This window comes from Mastigoproctus giganteus, chromosome 11 (assembly GCF_048544385.1).
Source record: "Mastigoproctus giganteus isolate SK-2022 chromosome 11, ASM4854438v1, whole genome shotgun sequence".
Classification (NCBI taxonomy): domain Eukaryota; kingdom Metazoa; phylum Arthropoda; class Arachnida; order Uropygi; family Thelyphonidae; genus Mastigoproctus; species Mastigoproctus giganteus.
In genome coordinates, this window is record NC_143585.1 from 79,111,699 (window position 1) to 79,130,039 (window position 18,341).

The window sequence follows — 18,341 nt, forward strand, 5'->3', positions numbered from 1 at the left end:
TTGCTTTTCGTATCGTCCAACCTTGTAGTAGTAATAGTAGTAGTGGCATGTGATGCAAGAAAGCAAGTGTATGAGCTTATGCAGCATCAGCCAAAAAAATAAATAAATAAAATAAATAAATAAATAAAATGTTTACGAAACAATTCCCTCTAAATGTTTGTCCAGTTCCTCCTTAAATTTATTTAATCTATCAACTTCCAGAACGAGAGATGGAAGTTTGTTGCAGCAATTAACCATCCGCTGGCTAAAGGCAAATTTCCGCACATCTATTCTACATCTGTCTTTTCTTAATTTGAATTTATGCCCCCTTAGGTTCGCAATCTGAACAAGTGGAAGAATCTCATCAGAATTCAGCGTGCTCAACCCATTCAAGGCCTTATACACTTCAATCAGATCACCGCGCTGGTGCCTAAACTCCAGCCATCGCAATTTGCAGAACTTAAGCCTCTCTTGGTAAGAGGATCCCTTCATTCCCCTCACCAATCTTGCCCTTCTCTGTACACACTCAAGCAAATCTACATAGTTCCTAAAATACAGGCCTCCAGACCTGTATGCAGTACTCAAGGCGTACAGGTCATGGAAAAGTTTCTGTACAGGTTATAGGGAAAGAAGAGATCGTCGTTGAGAAAGTCCATACGTGACAGCCTCTACCCTCTGGAGAAAGTAACTGTTTGCTGCCCTGCAGAGAGATTATAATCTCTCTGCAGGGCAGCAAACATCTAATAATGGAGTTACGATTCCAAATTGTAATGGACTATGTAAATCAATATATTTGAAATCATTGTTCATAATAATTCATTTTATTAAGTATAAGATTATGTATTAACTTATCTAAGATAAGGCAACTAAAATTAGATATACAGATTTATTGTTTCAGCTAGAAAAATAAATGTAATAACCAGGGAAATTAAGGTTGCGTAACTCAATGGTACTGCAACATCATAATACTCTTCTTAACATGTTTCAAAACAATAGTTTGATCCCAATTACTTCTTTACAATCGCCATCAATACTTGATGTTTGTCCCAGTCATTTTTTCCTAAAATAAGCTAATTAGAAATACATTACAAGAGTACGCTGATGGAAACTATAATAATTTATTAACGAAGGTTGTATACAACACATATTGAAACGGGAAAGATTGCACAATGTCTCCAGCAGCTTTCATCGAAGGCCTTTGCAATTAAGGAAAGAAAGACAGTCATCGGTCACTTCGGCTTCCACGCTGATTTCCTCCCCTGTTGAGAGAAAAATTAAAAGATAAGAATTTTCCAATTTTATAAAGTTTCCACATTGATAAAGCTAAGAGAAGTGTAATAAATAATCAAACATTTATAACAGCTTCTTTCTCCAGATTATAAGATATATTTGAAAGTATAAGAAAAGCCATATTGAAGAGATAATAATATTTCTAATAGTCAAAAAGACAGAAGGATTGCACTGTAGTTTCTTGTCTATTTAATGATAATACTGCAAAGAAATTTGATCTTACCCACTGCGAGCCCAATTTCTTGAAGGGCCAGAATAACCACGCCAGCCGCCGTGTCCTACATTTGGATAAGGTACAGGTCTATTTGGACGATATCCTCCATACTGTCCCTGGATAGGAATTAGTAATGCCAAGATTAACACACAGAATAGACCAATGACTCTCTTGTTCATCGTCGATGGCTGAGGTAGCAGAAACAATGAGGTAAGATGGTGAAAATAAATTATACAAAATGGTACACTTTTTAACAAATATACATTACAACTCCATAAAGGCGTTGGGTATTTATACAAATAGCTAACTGGTGTCAATAGGTAAAATTTAGGATCTTCTAATTATTTTAAGGTAAAAATGGATAAAGACGTCCCATCAGTTTAAATGGAAAATAATAATAAACGTGTTAAATTTTTTTAAAAAGATTTTCCGGTAACATAATATATGTTTGAAAAAATCATTAAGTATTATAGAACATGTTCTTTAATTTCTGTGTGTTCCCGTCTGTTCTCCCTTCTGTATTCAATATAATATTTCCTAAAGGTTGTACAATCTTCATGGAGTCGCGTTGAACCAATAACATCTATTCGCATTTTAAATTTCTATAAAAATTGTTTATATTTTATCATTTGAACACATTGATATCATCAGTTGGGTCTTTTGTATAGTAGGAGACAGATCGCACTGATATGTACTCACTGATCATTACTGATCTGTCCTCAAAGGACAGATCAGTAATGATCAGTGAGTACATCACACCTATTGAAAAGAAAGCACTGATCTGTCCTCAAAGGACAGATTAGTGCTTTCTTTTGCATTTATACACTTTGTTTTATTTTTCTTCGTCTCAATGTGCTGTGCCCTTTTCTTCCCAATATAAGTTGCTGATGTCCAGATACATCCTGCACAACTTACTAGCCGTTCTTTTATTGTTTGATGTGAGCTGAAGCAAAGGTTGAATTTTCATGAAAATTTTTTAGTGTACTGTGATGCTGCAAATTCATTAGCGATTCTATTGATGGTTATAGCTTGTTTCTTCTTGAAATTCAGGGAAAATTAATTGATTTAAGGACTGATCAGTATTATGTTATGTAGTTGATTTAATTAACGCCTGTGACTTCATTTAAGCTTACTGCAAAAGCAGCTCCTGGGGTGAATTCTGAATGAGACCTATGTGGAAATATTCCTCTCGCTTGGAAAGCAGGTCCGCCATTACCTGCAGTAGGAGCTCTTCCCAAAGCTTCTCCCAGTAATCCTTCAAATGGGTAGTCAATAATTTTTCTTCCTTCATTAGCCACAAATCACCTATTGCCACCCTGATTAAAAAGTTGACCCCCAGAGACCTAAAAATGCATGGCCCAAGGGTCGCAAGTATTTTGTAGGGTGTGGAGAAGGGTAAACAAAGGATTATAACTTCATTTTTAACTGCGTAATCCAGCATGCCTACTCATTTATGAAGGATTTAGGGTCATTAAGAATTAAAATAATTTTTCCAAGTGATTTGCGGATAATAAAATGTCCTTTTCATATTAATTCCTATTAAATTTGAATTTATGTACAATGACTACGTTCATGGAACTACGTTCTTGGTACTCCTTCTTCAAATTCCTGCTTTTGTTTATACCTTTAAAACTACATACAACAGGCACACATATATACCTGTTTCCCTCCTATTTCTTCTGGTGCCAGTCTATACGCTTCCTTCCCTCCTTTACTGCAATAACTTTTCCAATATTATTAATCCCTTGTAAATATACAACCTGGTTTATCAAATATATCATTTTCAGTCGTTATTCTTAAATGCGTTAAATATTTGCAGATATTTGACCGATTTTTGCTTGAGGACGTGCTGTATTCAGATCCTCCGTTATGCTGGAGGTCAGTTTTGGATGGCTTAACAGAAAGGATCTGTAGCAATCATATCCAGTTTTCTTTTTAATTGTACTTAATATTTTTTTACAATGAATTTAGAAAAAAAAAAGAAAATATAACAAAAAAGTATACTAATCTGTATATCACATTTCAAAAACATGAAACGCCAAGTTGGATAGATTTTAAGATAATCAATATACATTTTAACTTTAAAGTTTTAAAATGAATCAACTTGTCTTTCGCGTCTGTAAAAAAATATGACTTTTTGTTGGAACGCCCATATATATCGCATTCACTTCTCCAAATAAAAGAAAGAACAACCCCATCATCTCAATACAGTGACTAGTTTAAGAAATACAGGAGGGGAATGCTTTCCAGTGGGGATATTTTTGCCATTTGACCCTAATTCTAAACAGTCTTTTTTGTAGGATGCAACTTACAAGTTTAGAAGAGCCAAAGTCGTGACGCTGTTGGCAGAGTGGTCTGAAGCTGAGATTACCAGAGCCTTAAGTGTGTCATTTAATTTCAAGGTTATGGTGAGCTACTGCTTTAAAAGGAAATTCAAGTTCGGCATGTGATGACGCATCTCCTTCGACAGGAGAGTTCATTTCACTTGAATGCAAACCACACCGTTACCGAAGCAGGGAAAACTGGACCAACGTTTTCTTTACTGATGGATCTGGAATCAATCTTGAAAATTTCAAGATTCTCAATATGTTCTCGTCTGGAGAGAAGCTGAAACATGTTCCTATAGTAGATCCATTTCTCCTCTAACGTCAGCGAAGAGAACCACTGACAGCCACTAGACCATTGTCGTCGAGATGGTTGGTGATCTAAGGAGTCATTATGATGAATTATCCACACCAATTTTCACATCTTTACTGTGGACACTTTGATTGCTCGAATTTATTAGGAAGGAATCCTTGAGATCTACTGGAGGCTTTTGAGAAATTCATCTTCATGGACGATAATGTTTTTCCAGTAGGACTTCGAAGGAATTTATTTCAACAAAGTAAGAATATTCTTTGGATGGAGCGAGCAACCAGATCTGCACATCTGATTAAGGCTTTAGAAAGACGAATTGAGACACGTTAACCTCATTCCGGAACTCTCCAGGCGCTAAGATATTGAGGAGTGGAATTTATTATGAAAAGATATTATCAACCCTACGAAAAGCACATGAGTTGGTGAGAGTTATTTAACTGTCGGGTGCGTTAATGATCTCCTGACAATGATAATGAAAACAGAGTTGATCTGTCCAAATATTAATCGAATGCTGTGAAAACACCCTTTCATAAAAGATTTGATTCGAATTCAAATTCGAAAATTCCACTGAAAAACTTCTACTGCTCTTATATACAAATTATAATAACTGAAATAAAATCCTAAAATGATGTTATCACATCGAAAAGAAGCAGAAACACGGAAACTAGATATGAATAAAACGGAAAATGGAGACAAACAATATGTGGACAAGCATCCTTCTGTTTTGGCATCAGTCTGCAGCATTTGTTTAGAATTCTGCAGATGCACGTGTAATAAGCAGATAATGCAGACTGATTCAGAGAGGAAACTGTTTCACTTACTAAAAAAATAAATAAATAAAAGCGAACTCACCTTTATAAAGAAACAGCGGAGTATAAGAAAACGTGGTTGACAGTTCTGGTGACTATGTGACAGTGCGTCTCCTTTTATATTTATGTTGACAATCCTGACTTCTTGGGGAACTTTCTGAAAATTTCAAGGACGTTTTGAAGATTCGGAGAAAAGATGCCGCATTTCCTCAAGCAAATCGGCCGATAGCCAGTGCCATTTCCTCCCCGATTAACCCTCGCCTTCCTGCATGTGTCAGTGATCCAACAAAGTCATAGCGATTGGCCGATAGCAGAGACATATCGTGGATTCGGGAGGAAATTCATTACACGTGCTCTGATGACGACACGGCGAGTAGGTTTTTCAACGTGACAAACAAAGGGGTGGGGAAAATACTCTCAAATTCCTCGGCCAGCACTTGTCTTCGTGTAACCCCACGGCTGCTGGTAATCAACTCTGATTTGTAAAGGAGTTGCTTGACTTCGAATGGCCTCTTACATGTCTTAACCTTGGAAAGAATCGTCGCACGAGAGCCTCTCCTCTCCCCGACTCTCTAATTACTTTTTGCAATTGCCGAGGGGGAAATAACTAGTAGATTTGTTGATAAATCATTATGAGGGGGTTCAAAAAAGATTTGTAATCACCCAGAAGTAGTTGTGATAGAAAGATGAAATTTTATTTGTTTGATATATCGAAATCTCTATAGCAACCACACAAATTTTGATTTCGATCTGATAATTCATTTTTTTCTTTGAAGTAAACTGTCACAATGGATAAAGAGGAATACAGACCAGTGATTCGGTTCCTCTTTCCGCAAGGGAAAACACCCAAAACAATTCACGAAGAAAAGGTCGCTGTTTAGGGGAGAAGAGTGCCCCGGTTACAGTGTGGTTGTTGCACATTGGTATAAACAGCTCAAATGTGGAAGCACCTCAGTGCATGATGAAGAAATCCCAGAATGCCCAGTAACTGCTGTAGCAGAAGAGAGTATTGAAAAAATTAAGGCATTAACCCTGAAGATCGCCGTTTCAGATCTATGGAGAAAAACATCCACAACAGTTGCACATAAGTAAAATGTCTGCTAGATGAGTTCCCAGACTTCTGATCTCTTACCAGAAGAACGAAAGGGCCCAATGTGTACATGAAATGTCGATGTGTCAAGAAAAGCAAGAGGAGTTCTTTTCACGGATAGTCACCATGGATGAAACTTGGATCTATAACTACGATCTCAAAACTAAACATGAACTGGAAATTACTGTATTTGAGTAATTTAAAATGTTCGAAGAAGGCGCTATGCGTCTTCATCTTAAAATTTTAATTTTTGTAAATAAATGAAAGAAGAAATAACAGTGTGTGCGTCCAGGTATTATTACTAATTGACATTCGTGTACTACGAAAGTTGTGACAAAATATGCGAAATTTATTACTCAAAGGTTGCTTTTTAATGTCATAACCATAATCAGATTAATGTCATAACCATTATTATATGGACAAATCGAAAAGTGAAGTCTAATATTGTAATTTAAAACTAGATTAATTGCCACCTTCAGTTTTCCATCTGATTCTTCACCTTAAGCAATAACTTGGAGGTAAATATTCGTGTTACCAGCTTCGACATTACTACTAGATCAAGATGTATTAAGATATTCCAGGGAAATAGATTCATTCCAACTACTTCCCACAACCAATCATCATTACCTAATGTTTATCAACTTCACAGAACACTTTGAAGAATTTTTTGCTAATATAAGTTAAGTAATACATTAAAACAACAACACACTAATGGAAACTATAATAGTTTATTAACAAATGTCTGTATCCAACACAAATTGCAACGAAGAAAATGGTACAATCTCTTGAACATATCTGACTGAAGGTCTTTGCAATTATAGAATGAAAGATTATCATCGACAGCCACCTTAGTCTCCTTCAGAGCCTCTTCCCCTCCTGAGAAAAGTTAAATAAATACAACATTTTCAGTTCATATGAAAAAGATATTCCAGAATGTCGATAATATTTTATCACAATTGAAAAAAAAAACAAGGATATTTTTATTCATTCATTTATTCATTCTTACCCACTGCGGACCCAGTTTCTTGAAGGACCGTAATATCCACGCCAACCTCCGTGTCCCACAGATGGATAACGCACAGGAGCCTGTGGACGATATCCCCAATATCCATACTGTCCCTGGACAGTAATCAGCAAGGCGAAGGCTAACACACAGAACAGGGAAAATATTACTTTGTTCATCGCTGAAACCTGAAAGAAAGAAGAAACCAAAACGTAGATTTCTTAACAACTATGGATATTTATGGCGTCCGGTATCCATATTATTAATTAATTTTACTCTATTTTATTTGAATTAATTTATTAATTTATTTATTTAAGGATATACATTTAAATTGAGCTATATCCTTAAATAAAACAAATAAGCGAAACTAGAAAATTAAAACATTAAGGAAAATCACTAATAAAACATTAAAAGATAAAATAATAAAATAATAAAAAATATTAATGGATAGTTATGCAAGAAAAAAAATGGGAAAAACATACACACGGAGTAGCCACTTTATTAAGTACACCTATTTAACAGCGAGTAGGTTCCTCTTTAGTCACTAGAACAGCTTGGATTGGTCGTGGCATAAACTAAACAAGGTGTTGAAAGTATACAGCTTGGATGCTGGTCTGGTCCTTGTGGAATCAAGTGATTTCGAGGCTGCGGAGCTCCGTTCTACCTCTTCCCACAGGCGCTTAATTGGATTTGAGATCTGGTGAGTGGAGGCTACCGCAGTGGACTGAATTCAACTCTCATGTTCCTGCAACAATTTCTGTACAACTTTGCCCTTGTGATGTAGAGCATCATCTTGTTAGAAGAATCCATTCGGCCAATGCATTCATCTGTCGAATGGGTCGGATACAAGTTGCAGTAGAGCAACATTGTTAGTTGTTGTAGGGTTTTAGGAGCATCAGAACTTAGGCCATGTTGTGCAGTATATAATATCTGTAAATTGCCTGTGTTCTGTGGTCGATTGCTGTTTGCTGGACGAAAGATCCGAGTTTCTGGGAGGAAAAAAACCACGCTATCCTCGCCTGTGACCGACTAACAGCCACCTTGTGAAAAAGGCCCATAAAAGATCCCTGGAGTCATTGATGGGATTCGAACTCAGGTCTTTTCCACCTGGTGAGGAGGACGGTGATTATACCAACTGTGCAATCCACGAGGACGGAGCAATATTTGGTTTTGGCATTCAAATGTTGCTGCACTTGTATCAAGGGATCCAGTGTACACCATGAAAACATTCTCCATGCCATTACATAGACACCACCATAAGACCAGATTTTTGACACCTAGCAGAATAGATAGATGGACTTTTAAGTTAAAATTCACTTAAATCTTTCTTGCCATTATTGGACTAACTTGCACACATCCAGCATCGCTACTCATCTGCTTTATATCGTATGGGAAGAAACATCTGAGTACGTTACTGAAGGAGCTCTCCACTTCATAACCAGGATAGGTGTGCCTAATAAAGTGGTCACTCTGGTAGATTAGTGGATAAAAATATTAAATAATTGGAAATCTATAGGCTTACGAAGAATGCAGGACCATTCTGAATTAGAAAGATGATACAGTATATCCTAAACCCAACAGAGAGAATGCTTAATGGAAAAATAAGAAGCTGAAGAAATAGGATATTCATACAACAACTGCACTCATGTTCAAAAGTTAAGTGACAGCCATATTATTCATTTTTTTAACTAACATGAAATTTGACACTCTGGTGCAATTTAACATGATAAACCCAAATACGATTTCAAAAAAAATAAATAATAATCTTCAGAATGTGCAAATCAGGTGAGCAATTAAAGCTCGCACTACAACAGCAGCGCTCATTTCTAATTTAATATCAAACAGAGCGCATCTGATTTTTCCCTTTCTGTAGAATATATCGTGAAAGTCTGCTAGATTTGGAGCATCTTTCTATTGGCTGGAAGATGACAAGACATTCGCAAGCTGAGATGGATAAAAATAACCTTTGACAATCCGAGAATGTTAATTTCAAGGGCCGTGGCAACATTAGGAGAAAGTAGACCTGTCTTCTAGCCATATTCCAAGCGTACATCTTGGATGACTGCTATCTGGCCCTAATATCGAGATGTTAATAGAGCTGGCAGCCAAGCAGCTCTCACTCTTAGCATTTATGAATTCTTCTCCCTCTCACTTCCAATTTCATTATCAGCTTTTTGGACATTTTGAGAATTCGTTATGAGAGTTGTTTGGCTGTCTGTGATGATCATAATCCAAGTAAACGCCTGAATTATGCAGGACTGTTCCTCACTTTTGGACAGTCACGATCTCACGATTATGATTCATGAAACGCGCATCACTGAGTATAATTTAATCTTTTGATAACATTCTTGACACCTTTACTACTGATTCCAAGAATAATTTGCGATGTTTTCTTGAGTTATTGAAGCCTGACGGTCACATCTATGACGTTCACCAATGCAAAGAAGAAAAAAATGGATGTTTTCCAAGTAATTTATCACGAATGCCGGATATGAATAACGTAAAACAGAAGCAGCCGGTGTGAAAAGAAACAAGATTCTGCTATTCTTTGGCATCTGTCTGCAATCCCTACTTAGCATGTTGCCGGGGTTTAGTCAGATGCACGACGCTACAAACAGGTAATAGGAAATTGTCTACCATCTACTAAGAAAAATCATCTTCACATTGGATTCCGAAATACGAATTGAATTCCTAAAATATAAATAATCGTAAATAAAAGCATACGTACCTGAATAGAGAAACAGCGGTGTAGAAAAACCTGCAGACGTCTCCCTTAATTATGAATAAGACAATTCTTGAGACGTGTATGTTTGGAAAGCCTCTCGGGGCCCTTTTTATTTACATTCGCATACCGGCCACCTTGTGGGGAACTTTTGGAAACTTTCGAGGAAGTTGTCGAGTTTCTGAGAAAAGATCTTGCATTTCCTCAGACAAATCACTCGATGGCCAGTTTGATTTCATCCCCAAGTGAACCTCGACTTCTTGAACATGTTGATGATTTATCCAAGTCGTAGCGATTGGCCGACAGCAGACAGACGCATCAGGGATTCGGGAGGAAAATCGCTACACCTGCATCGATGACGAAACAGTGAGTGGGTTTCTCAGCACGTGCCAAACAAAGGTGCGTGTGTGTGTGGGGGGGGGGGGAATACTTCCAAATTCCACGGTTAGAACTTGTAACCACACAAAGAGTAATCACCTCTAACCTGTGGAGGAGTTACTTGACTCTGAATAGCTTCTTGCGTGTGTTTTAACCTTGGGAAGGATACTGTATCATGGGAATGGCTCTCTAATTACCTTTCCAGTTACCAAGAGAGTAGTTGAGTTCTGATTCGCTTGATTAACTGCTACTGGTACTATTAAGATACCAATATTTACTTCTTTAATATGTCACCAACAAATAAAAGACGTGCAATATCTAATATTATTGTTTTTTTGGATAATTTGTGTAATTCTTCTTCTTCTTCTAAAGGTTTATTTTTTTTAAAATAAACATTTTTAAAATTACTGTTTTTCATTAATTTAAAATGTCTGAAGAAAAGACAGTACACTTCTTCCATCGAAAAAGTATACAAACCATTTTTTTGTTTTCTCTCTGTTTAGCTACAGAATCAAAACTCAAAAATCATTCTTAGGAAGAAAATCTAATTCTAAGAGGTCTAGTAGTACTTTATCCCTTTGATAATGACGAAAGAAATGCATTTGTGGTCGGTGTATGTCTCATCCATTGTACCGAATGAGTTTTTGATTAACAGAAGCCATAATCACGTGTTCGTATTTCTTTATTGGTCTTAAAATACACAATAATGTAGCACCTCATATCAGCAATCAATCCCCCCCTCCCCGATCCTGTACAGGCTAACACCATACTTGCCATAATGTCCTACAGATGGCACTGAGAAAGTGAATTACATGAAGTGGGATGTTTAGGAAGATACCATGATATTACAAGTGTCCCCATCCTCCTAATCTTCCACCATATCTTCCCCTAGAATTAAAAAGAATAATAGAATTTAATTAATAGTAATCTACAACAAAAATACTGTAATTTAAGTATTAAAGATAGAATGTTCCTCTAGGCCTAAAACAAAATCAAATTAAAAAAGGTGTAATGATTTGTTATCTTTGATTATGATTTGTTTTGATTGTTATATTTGATTGTTTTCGTTTGTTATATGTTTGATTGTTTTATTTGATTGTTTTCGTTTGTTATATGTTTGATTGTTTTATTTGTCTTCATTGTTATATGTTTGATTGTTATATTTATTTTCATTGTTATATAATTTGATCTGATCATTATCTTCCCTTTGATCACATCAATGTAAAACTTTAAAGGGCTGTTAGAAGCAGCGAAATCTCTTCTTTTTCTAGGGTCGTTTCACCTTTGAGTCAACTAACCATAGTCAGGGATGGGGGAGGTCTCTATTTCCAGAGCCAGCGATACCTAATAGGCATAGGTATACGATTGTCCTGTGCCTAAAAATCTGCGTAGAGCCACAAATTAAGAACAAACTTAATAAAGTACCTAATATAAGTAAATATACAAAAACTTAAATTAATGAAGGAAATAATGGCTACACTATATTTTAAAATGTAAACCAATGAGCTTAGAAATTTGAGTTTGAGTTTTACCAACAAATATATTTCTCAATGAAAGCAGGTGGCCCAGCCTTTGAATCTGTACCACTTGCTAATACTAATACGAGCTTTTTGAGCATCAATCAAATAAAAAAAACCTTTGTGTATACAACCGGAATCCTTCTTTATCAAACTCCTCCCACCGCCAGAAGGCACCATCTGCATTTTATAAAAGGAGTCCCGATCCAGTTTATAACAGTGGTCAACAGCATCCTAACTAAACTCAAACTTCCTCAGGTTCAGTCTATTGGTATTCCCCCCAATAGTTTATTGTCTCATTTCAATGCGAAAATTCCAGCGTCATTCAGTTTGTTCCCCTCCTCTCTCAATGCCTTCTACTTCTCAGATCACCCCCACATGCCTTTTTCCAAGCTCTGTAACCAACACCTTTTTGATCTCTCTTTTTTGAAGGCACCTTTGCTATTCTCTCATATTCCTGGAACCAGTTCTGTTCAATTCTATCCTTGTGACATAGCTCATCATCCTCTTAACAGAATCCATTCATAGATGGATGCGCTGCTGCCACGAAGGGATGTGCCTATCACAAACAAATTTCCAGATAATGTGTCAACCAATTGTTTCTCAACTGGAATCAAGGTGGGGGAGCACTGTGCACCCCCTCTGAACAATGCTGATCCTCCGTCGTTCCAGGCCTTGTACCAGACATTAAAAGACAAGAGTTCTTTCGTGTGTTATCTCAGACTGGAGCACTTCACAACGAGTTACTTCAGTACTACATTGCTTTCATATAAATAAGAATGCATTTTTTTTGTGCATCCTCTTTTTACAATGAGTTGCCCTGGTATGGCACTACTTTATGATAAAATAAAAATAATTTATTTATTTTTAAATAAAATATTTTTCTCTTTATACTCTGGAGAGACCAAATAAGATCAGAACAGTTCACAAGATGAAGAAAATGCAAGAACATCGCCATACTTATTAGTCACCCAGGCTTGAACCAAACCACTCGAGAGCCGCGAGCTTGACCAGTCGGCTACAGAGGGCGTATAAATGAATTCTAAGTACAATACCTGGACAACTCGTTGTAAAGCGCTCAGGTATAAGGCCATATGAGAAAACTTTGTCAATGTTCACGATAAAATAATAATATCTGAAATGCAGAAAGTGACTTATGGGAAGAATCCCAAATCGTTTTATCTAAAATGGCGACATCTAGGGAGCACCCCCCCCCCCCCCAAATCCATATGGAAATACCAATGCTAAATGCTAATTAGAATGCTCGTGAGCTTTTGTGGTCTAGGAAAATCCTTTGGAATTTACGATATGGGACACGTGACTCGATGGCCAGGGTTGGCGAAGACTGGTAATGCGCGAAAGGGTCAAAATAGAAGACCTGAAATGAGGAAGTGAAAAAGACCCTTTCTTATTGGTGTTGCAACAGAAGTAGGAAAACACATTGCACAACACACACAAATACTTCGAGCAGTTGCATCTGCTAAACTACAGAAATAAAATAAAGAAACAGACAGATGGGGAGATATGATTCTACTTTGTAGTACTGACTCTACTCACTAGATGGCGCGAAGTTTTTCAATATCCCATAATAATAATAATTGCCTATTATTATTGCGTTTGATTATTACTGTCGCCAGAACTTCAACCTTTGACCTTAAAATGAGAATTCCGAGACTTTCTGTCAACCACGGAGATGGCGGGCTCTGTCCTCTTTCCAGGTCATGCTTGGTAATTGGCTTTTTTTTTGTGAGCGTTAACTCTCAAGGTCATTTTTCGAATGGACCATGAATATCGAGGTGGTTGTTCCAGCAGATGGTAACGTCCTCGGCTCAAGGCTGCCATTTAGCCTTCACGTTTCGTTAAGCGACACCTGGCGGCAGGTGGCCATAGGCAGGTGGGTGACAAAATCCAGATAACGCTACGATAGGTGGTTCGTTTTGTCTGGAGTTACCTTGGAAAGAACCATGAACGCGCCATTAATTGCTTTTCCTCTCGTGAATTTACATTCGTTATTTTATTTATATTAGGGTCATCACACAGAAACTTTTGGATGTTTCTATATGGCATGCGCTTGATAAACACAGAATGATGAAATAACGTACATGACATAAAAACTAAATAATTTACCATAATCCTCCGTGATGTCCGTAGCCATAACCGCCGTAACCGCCGTAACCACCATGACCATAGTCGTGATGATGATGATAGTATGGATGATGATGGTGATGATATCCTCCATAACTCAATCCAAGTCCCAAGTAACCATCGACTGATATTAGAGTGAGAAAATAAAGCAGAAGACAAAAGCTGATAACAATCGACGTGTTGGCCATTTTCATCTGAAACAAAAAGATGAAACACGAAGTCAACAATCAAACAATCAACTCTGGCAAAGCCAAAGATTGATGTGATGCAATGCTTTCAATTAATACAGTATAACGAATACATTTAACTCTGAGTATTGGAAACAAACAATACAAAAAGTAAGGCCAATGCTAACTTTTTCTGGTCTTGGTCTTTGGTTTTGGTCAATGCTAAAATATTAAAAACAGTGTCATGCGCAATAGCGACACGTGTTATTCAGCGAAATACCGTTAGAGATATGGTAGCAATGCAGGCCATAGTAATCTAAACTCGATCTAACGATAACACGCAAAGTTTCTTTTCTACAATGCCTCGAAGCAGCTGAACGGGTGGGAATAATGGTTGCCCAGGTAACCATGGTTCCCACCATTTCAGTAGTTATTCACTGTCCCACATCCTATTATTACCGACAAGTCACATTTTGACACAGACTTAAAAGAAAAGAAAAACCGCTTCCTGCGTTTAGGGTGGGCACTCAGCCGAGAAACGAGTAATATTTTTCGCCTTCCCTCCCACGATGTTAGCGAAATGATTTCTCCAAAAGTGCACGGGCCGGACATAATCTTTTAGTAGTTGTACACTGCGATTTTTTTGGTTTTTATACTCAAGAACTGAATGAAAATTGTTTTAATAAAAATAATAATTATTAAATTATGACTGGTAAAAGGTTAATTCTCTTCCGAATTGAGATCGATGGAGTAAGAATACAACAGGTAGAGCACTTTAGGTATCTGGGGCAATTATTTGTACAGGACATTTCATGTCAAACTGAGGTTCAATCCAGAATTGCAATGGCAAAACAATCTTTCAAGAATAATCTGTCGTTGATTACACAGAAGAGGATTTCGCAAGGCATTAGGAAGAAGATAATAATGATATATATCTGGTCAGTGGTACTGTATGCAGCAGAGACATGGATTCTAACACAGACAAAAAGGGACTTAAGGCCTTCGAGATGTGGTGTTGGCGCAGAATGGAAAAAATTAAATGGACTTAAAAAGGATCAAATGTGGAAGTATTAAGACGTGTCTAAGGACAAAGGAAAATTCTAGATAGAATAAGATCAACTAGACTCAAATGGGTGGGCCACGTGATTCGACGTCCTGGTTTGCTTCTAGATGCCATGGAGGGGATTGTGGAGGGAAAATATCCTAGTGGAAGACCAAAAATACCTTTTATCGGGACGTTGCTGGATGAAGCAGGACTTCGAAATTTTGAGGAACTAAAACAAACGGCACAGGAGAGACAAAGATGGCAACAGCTCATCACAGGAACTGACCAGTCACAAAACAATTACTGATGATGATTATTAAATTCTTTGAGAAGATGGCGGCGGAGACATGGACAAACAGAACGTCGTTATCGATTGTGTTGGATAAGATTATTTTGTTTATTAAATTCCACATTCAACATCTTTAAAAGGAAATAAATACGGTATATGTAGCGGATCAAACACATGCAGTTTAATCGCAGAATCGTTATAAACGAGATCCGCTATATAAATACTATGTTAACAAAGTATTGGGACTCGGTACATTTTTAAGAATATGGTTGTTCATTCAGAGGGAAGTTTCGCCTACCATCCCCATAGTAAGTCGTCGTGGGTTTTGTGCCATCCTCCTCCATTCACATTTCCACTTGGCAAGACTTTGGAAAGTTCAGATGAATTGCAAAAGATGATGATAGGGAGCCATCCACACTACAAGCTCATTGAAACTCCATATTTTAAAAATGTCCAAGATATCAATGATGTCTACGAACAGTTACCTGAAAAGTTAACAAAGTTGTTCTTGAGATCTGCGCACACCTTAAAGAGCATAAAGTGGGCTAATGAAAACGAATGCATTTCTCTTCGGAAAGATATTCTGCCAGGGATTGTTGTGTGGATGGAACTCTTCTTTTCACCTAGTCGTTCCATCTGACACGTTTCCACTAGTGATAGCATAATCGAGAGATCATAATCGATTATTTCGATTATTCTAATATCATTTATGAAAAATCAATCGATTATATCATTCGAATGATTAGTAGCCAGTAACTACTAATCATTAGGTTATGGAAATCATTCCATTATGTTCATCACTGATTTCCACATGTCCATTTTATGTTCACTCAGACTTTTGAAAACACATACCGAAATGTTTTTGCACATTAATTTTATATTTAATATCTAATAAAATTCCGCTTGACTTACATACACATTTTATTTTTAAGCAATTCTCACTACGCCGTTGGAATTCTGGGAATGTGAGCGCCATTAAATACATATAGACACAGACACTGTCCAAATGTCAGAAAAAATTCTTGAAGGATAAAAAGTTACGCGATGTTCTCTTGTAAACCGTGGAGACACTTGGTATAATCGGGGATGCCATTTTAAACCAAGATACGATTGTCGATAGTATGGGGAGAGTTGACTACCCCGCAGAGTTTGTCTAAAAATTCAAATCTGCCTAGTTTCTTTAGAATTAAGCTGCAACCCAAGGTCCCGATTTTAAGAGGGACAATGGCAGGAAGGCAAACAGACGCTGCATATTGGAAAGGAACTCCGATATTCTACAGTTTCTGCATCTGTAATGAAGTAGTTCATATGCACAGAGAAAAATAAATAGACAGATAGACGAGAGAGAGAGAGGGATATAACCGCATGGTGGAACTCACCTGTTTCCAAGCTGCAAAGAAGGGCCTCGAGGGTTGCGTCCTGGTCCGTACCTACTTCCCTTTTTATTGCTCCTCCTTAACCTTGACCCCACGCAGTTCTGGCTGAGATCCAGAGTTACTGCAAGTTCATCACTCTCCTTTAATTATCATAAACCATGAGGTATTTAACATCGCCTCCACCCCAACCCCTGTGTCGTCCCAGGTGATGAGGTCAACCTACCCGGAAAGTGAAAGCCTGAGACACACAGCAGAGAGGGAAAGTTTAACCGCGGGGGGTGCGATGGGGGAGCATGGTTAAGGCCATCTGGAAGAAGGAGGGGAGGGTTTGGCGATTCTCTACGGCCTACATCTCTGCGCATCCGTGACTATTATAGTGTAGGCCTTTGTTGCTATGGAAGGCAGCATAACGTGATCTTTCTCTCACTTGGTAACAAAATCTCATCGCTTTTGAGCGCTGTTATTACAGTTTAGGGTTAGGAATCAGCAAAGCAAATGACTAAAATATTAGAAATCCAGAAAATTACCCAATATATTAGCATGAAGACACATCGCTTGCAAATCCAGAACGTGGGACTCTCATCTACTTTGTGACCAGCATCCGCTTAAACCATTTACCGGAAACGGGTCACGTTTGTACCTCATACTTTTTAGAAGTTAATGTCTCGGATTTTTAACATTAGTAATATGATAGCCCTTCATTACGAAAGGTCGCTGCCACTGTCTCTTTCATACTTCCATCTTACATAACCAAACAAGCTATCGCATCCTCTGTCCATTCAACTCTTTGTGTAGTTCATTGTTCTGAAGTTGAAATTCAATCTCTGGATGAAGTAAATCTCCTCTTCTTTCGTCGCCCTCGTGTAGACCTAAACGTGTTTACGACCATCCGTTTTAGGCAGTTCGTATGCAATAACATCATCAAAAGAGTGGTAATGCATCAAATGTGGCAACTTGTTTTCCCGATATTATATTGGAGCGAAGGTAAAATACTGCTTTATTTTTTTGAAGAGGCATAGTTGTGAAAATAAAATAAAATTTAAAAAACATTTCCTCCCTCTGATTTTATATACTGTATATACTCGCTGGCCAAAATATTAGAATTCATTTTTCAGTATTTAGTAGAGCCACCTTTTTCCCAAGGTGCGGCAGGTACACGTAGCAGTAAGGATTCCACTAAGTGTATGAGAAAGTCTAGCTCCATATTTGACCATTCTTCCATTAGCTGATGCTGTTGTATTGTAATCGCTAGCAAACTATAAAGCCGAACTGCCTTTCCAACATATCTGAGACATCCACATTCGGTTTCAGATGTGGAGAATTAAGCGGCCAAGGTAGACGTTGGAAATACTGGGAATGTTCCTCGAACAATTCAGATACAATTTTGGCACGATGGATATTGTGATGATGGATTCTTTCAAGACTGCAACGCAGTCTTGAAAGAATCCATCCGCAATTCGGATAAAAATGAAATATTGGCCCAATAAGACAGAAATATATTCATTGCTGCTAGTAACTCGACCTTCTGATGGTATGAGCGGACCCAGTCTGTGCTAGCTGAACATACCCCATACCATGATGTCAGCTTCAGCCGCTTGAGTAGTAGATATGAGACAGTCTGGATGAATGGCTTCATGAGGTTCACGTCACACTTTCACCCTGTTATTGGAGAAAAATAAG

At 37.6% G+C, this 18,341-nt stretch overlaps 3 long non-coding RNA genes across 3 annotated transcripts; all 3 read right to left on the minus strand.

The window, feature by feature from the left end:
• Positions 1-1,077: 1,077 nt before the first annotated feature.
• On the minus strand, positions 1,078-5,257 carry LOC150078171 (uncharacterized). The gene is made up of 3 exons (XR_016547627.1): positions 4,973-5,257; positions 1,493-1,671; positions 1,078-1,238 (listed from the first exon to the last, which is right to left on the minus strand). It is a non-coding gene; the product is annotated as an uncharacterized LOC150078171 (long non-coding RNA).
• A 1,544-nt stretch (positions 5,258-6,801) lies between these two features.
• Positions 6,802-9,811, minus strand: LOC150078172 (uncharacterized). The gene is made up of 3 exons (XR_016547655.1): positions 9,751-9,811; positions 7,026-7,210; positions 6,802-6,895 (listed from the first exon to the last, which is right to left on the minus strand). It is a non-coding gene; the product is annotated as an uncharacterized LOC150078172 (long non-coding RNA).
• Positions 9,812-10,881: 1,070 nt separating this feature from the next.
• LOC150078173 (uncharacterized) lies at positions 10,882-16,686 on the minus strand. The gene is made up of 3 exons (XR_016547617.1): positions 16,665-16,686; positions 13,767-13,978; positions 10,882-11,010 (listed from the first exon to the last, which is right to left on the minus strand). It is a non-coding gene; the product is annotated as an uncharacterized LOC150078173 (long non-coding RNA).
• Between the last annotated feature and the right edge of the window lie 1,655 nt (positions 16,687-18,341).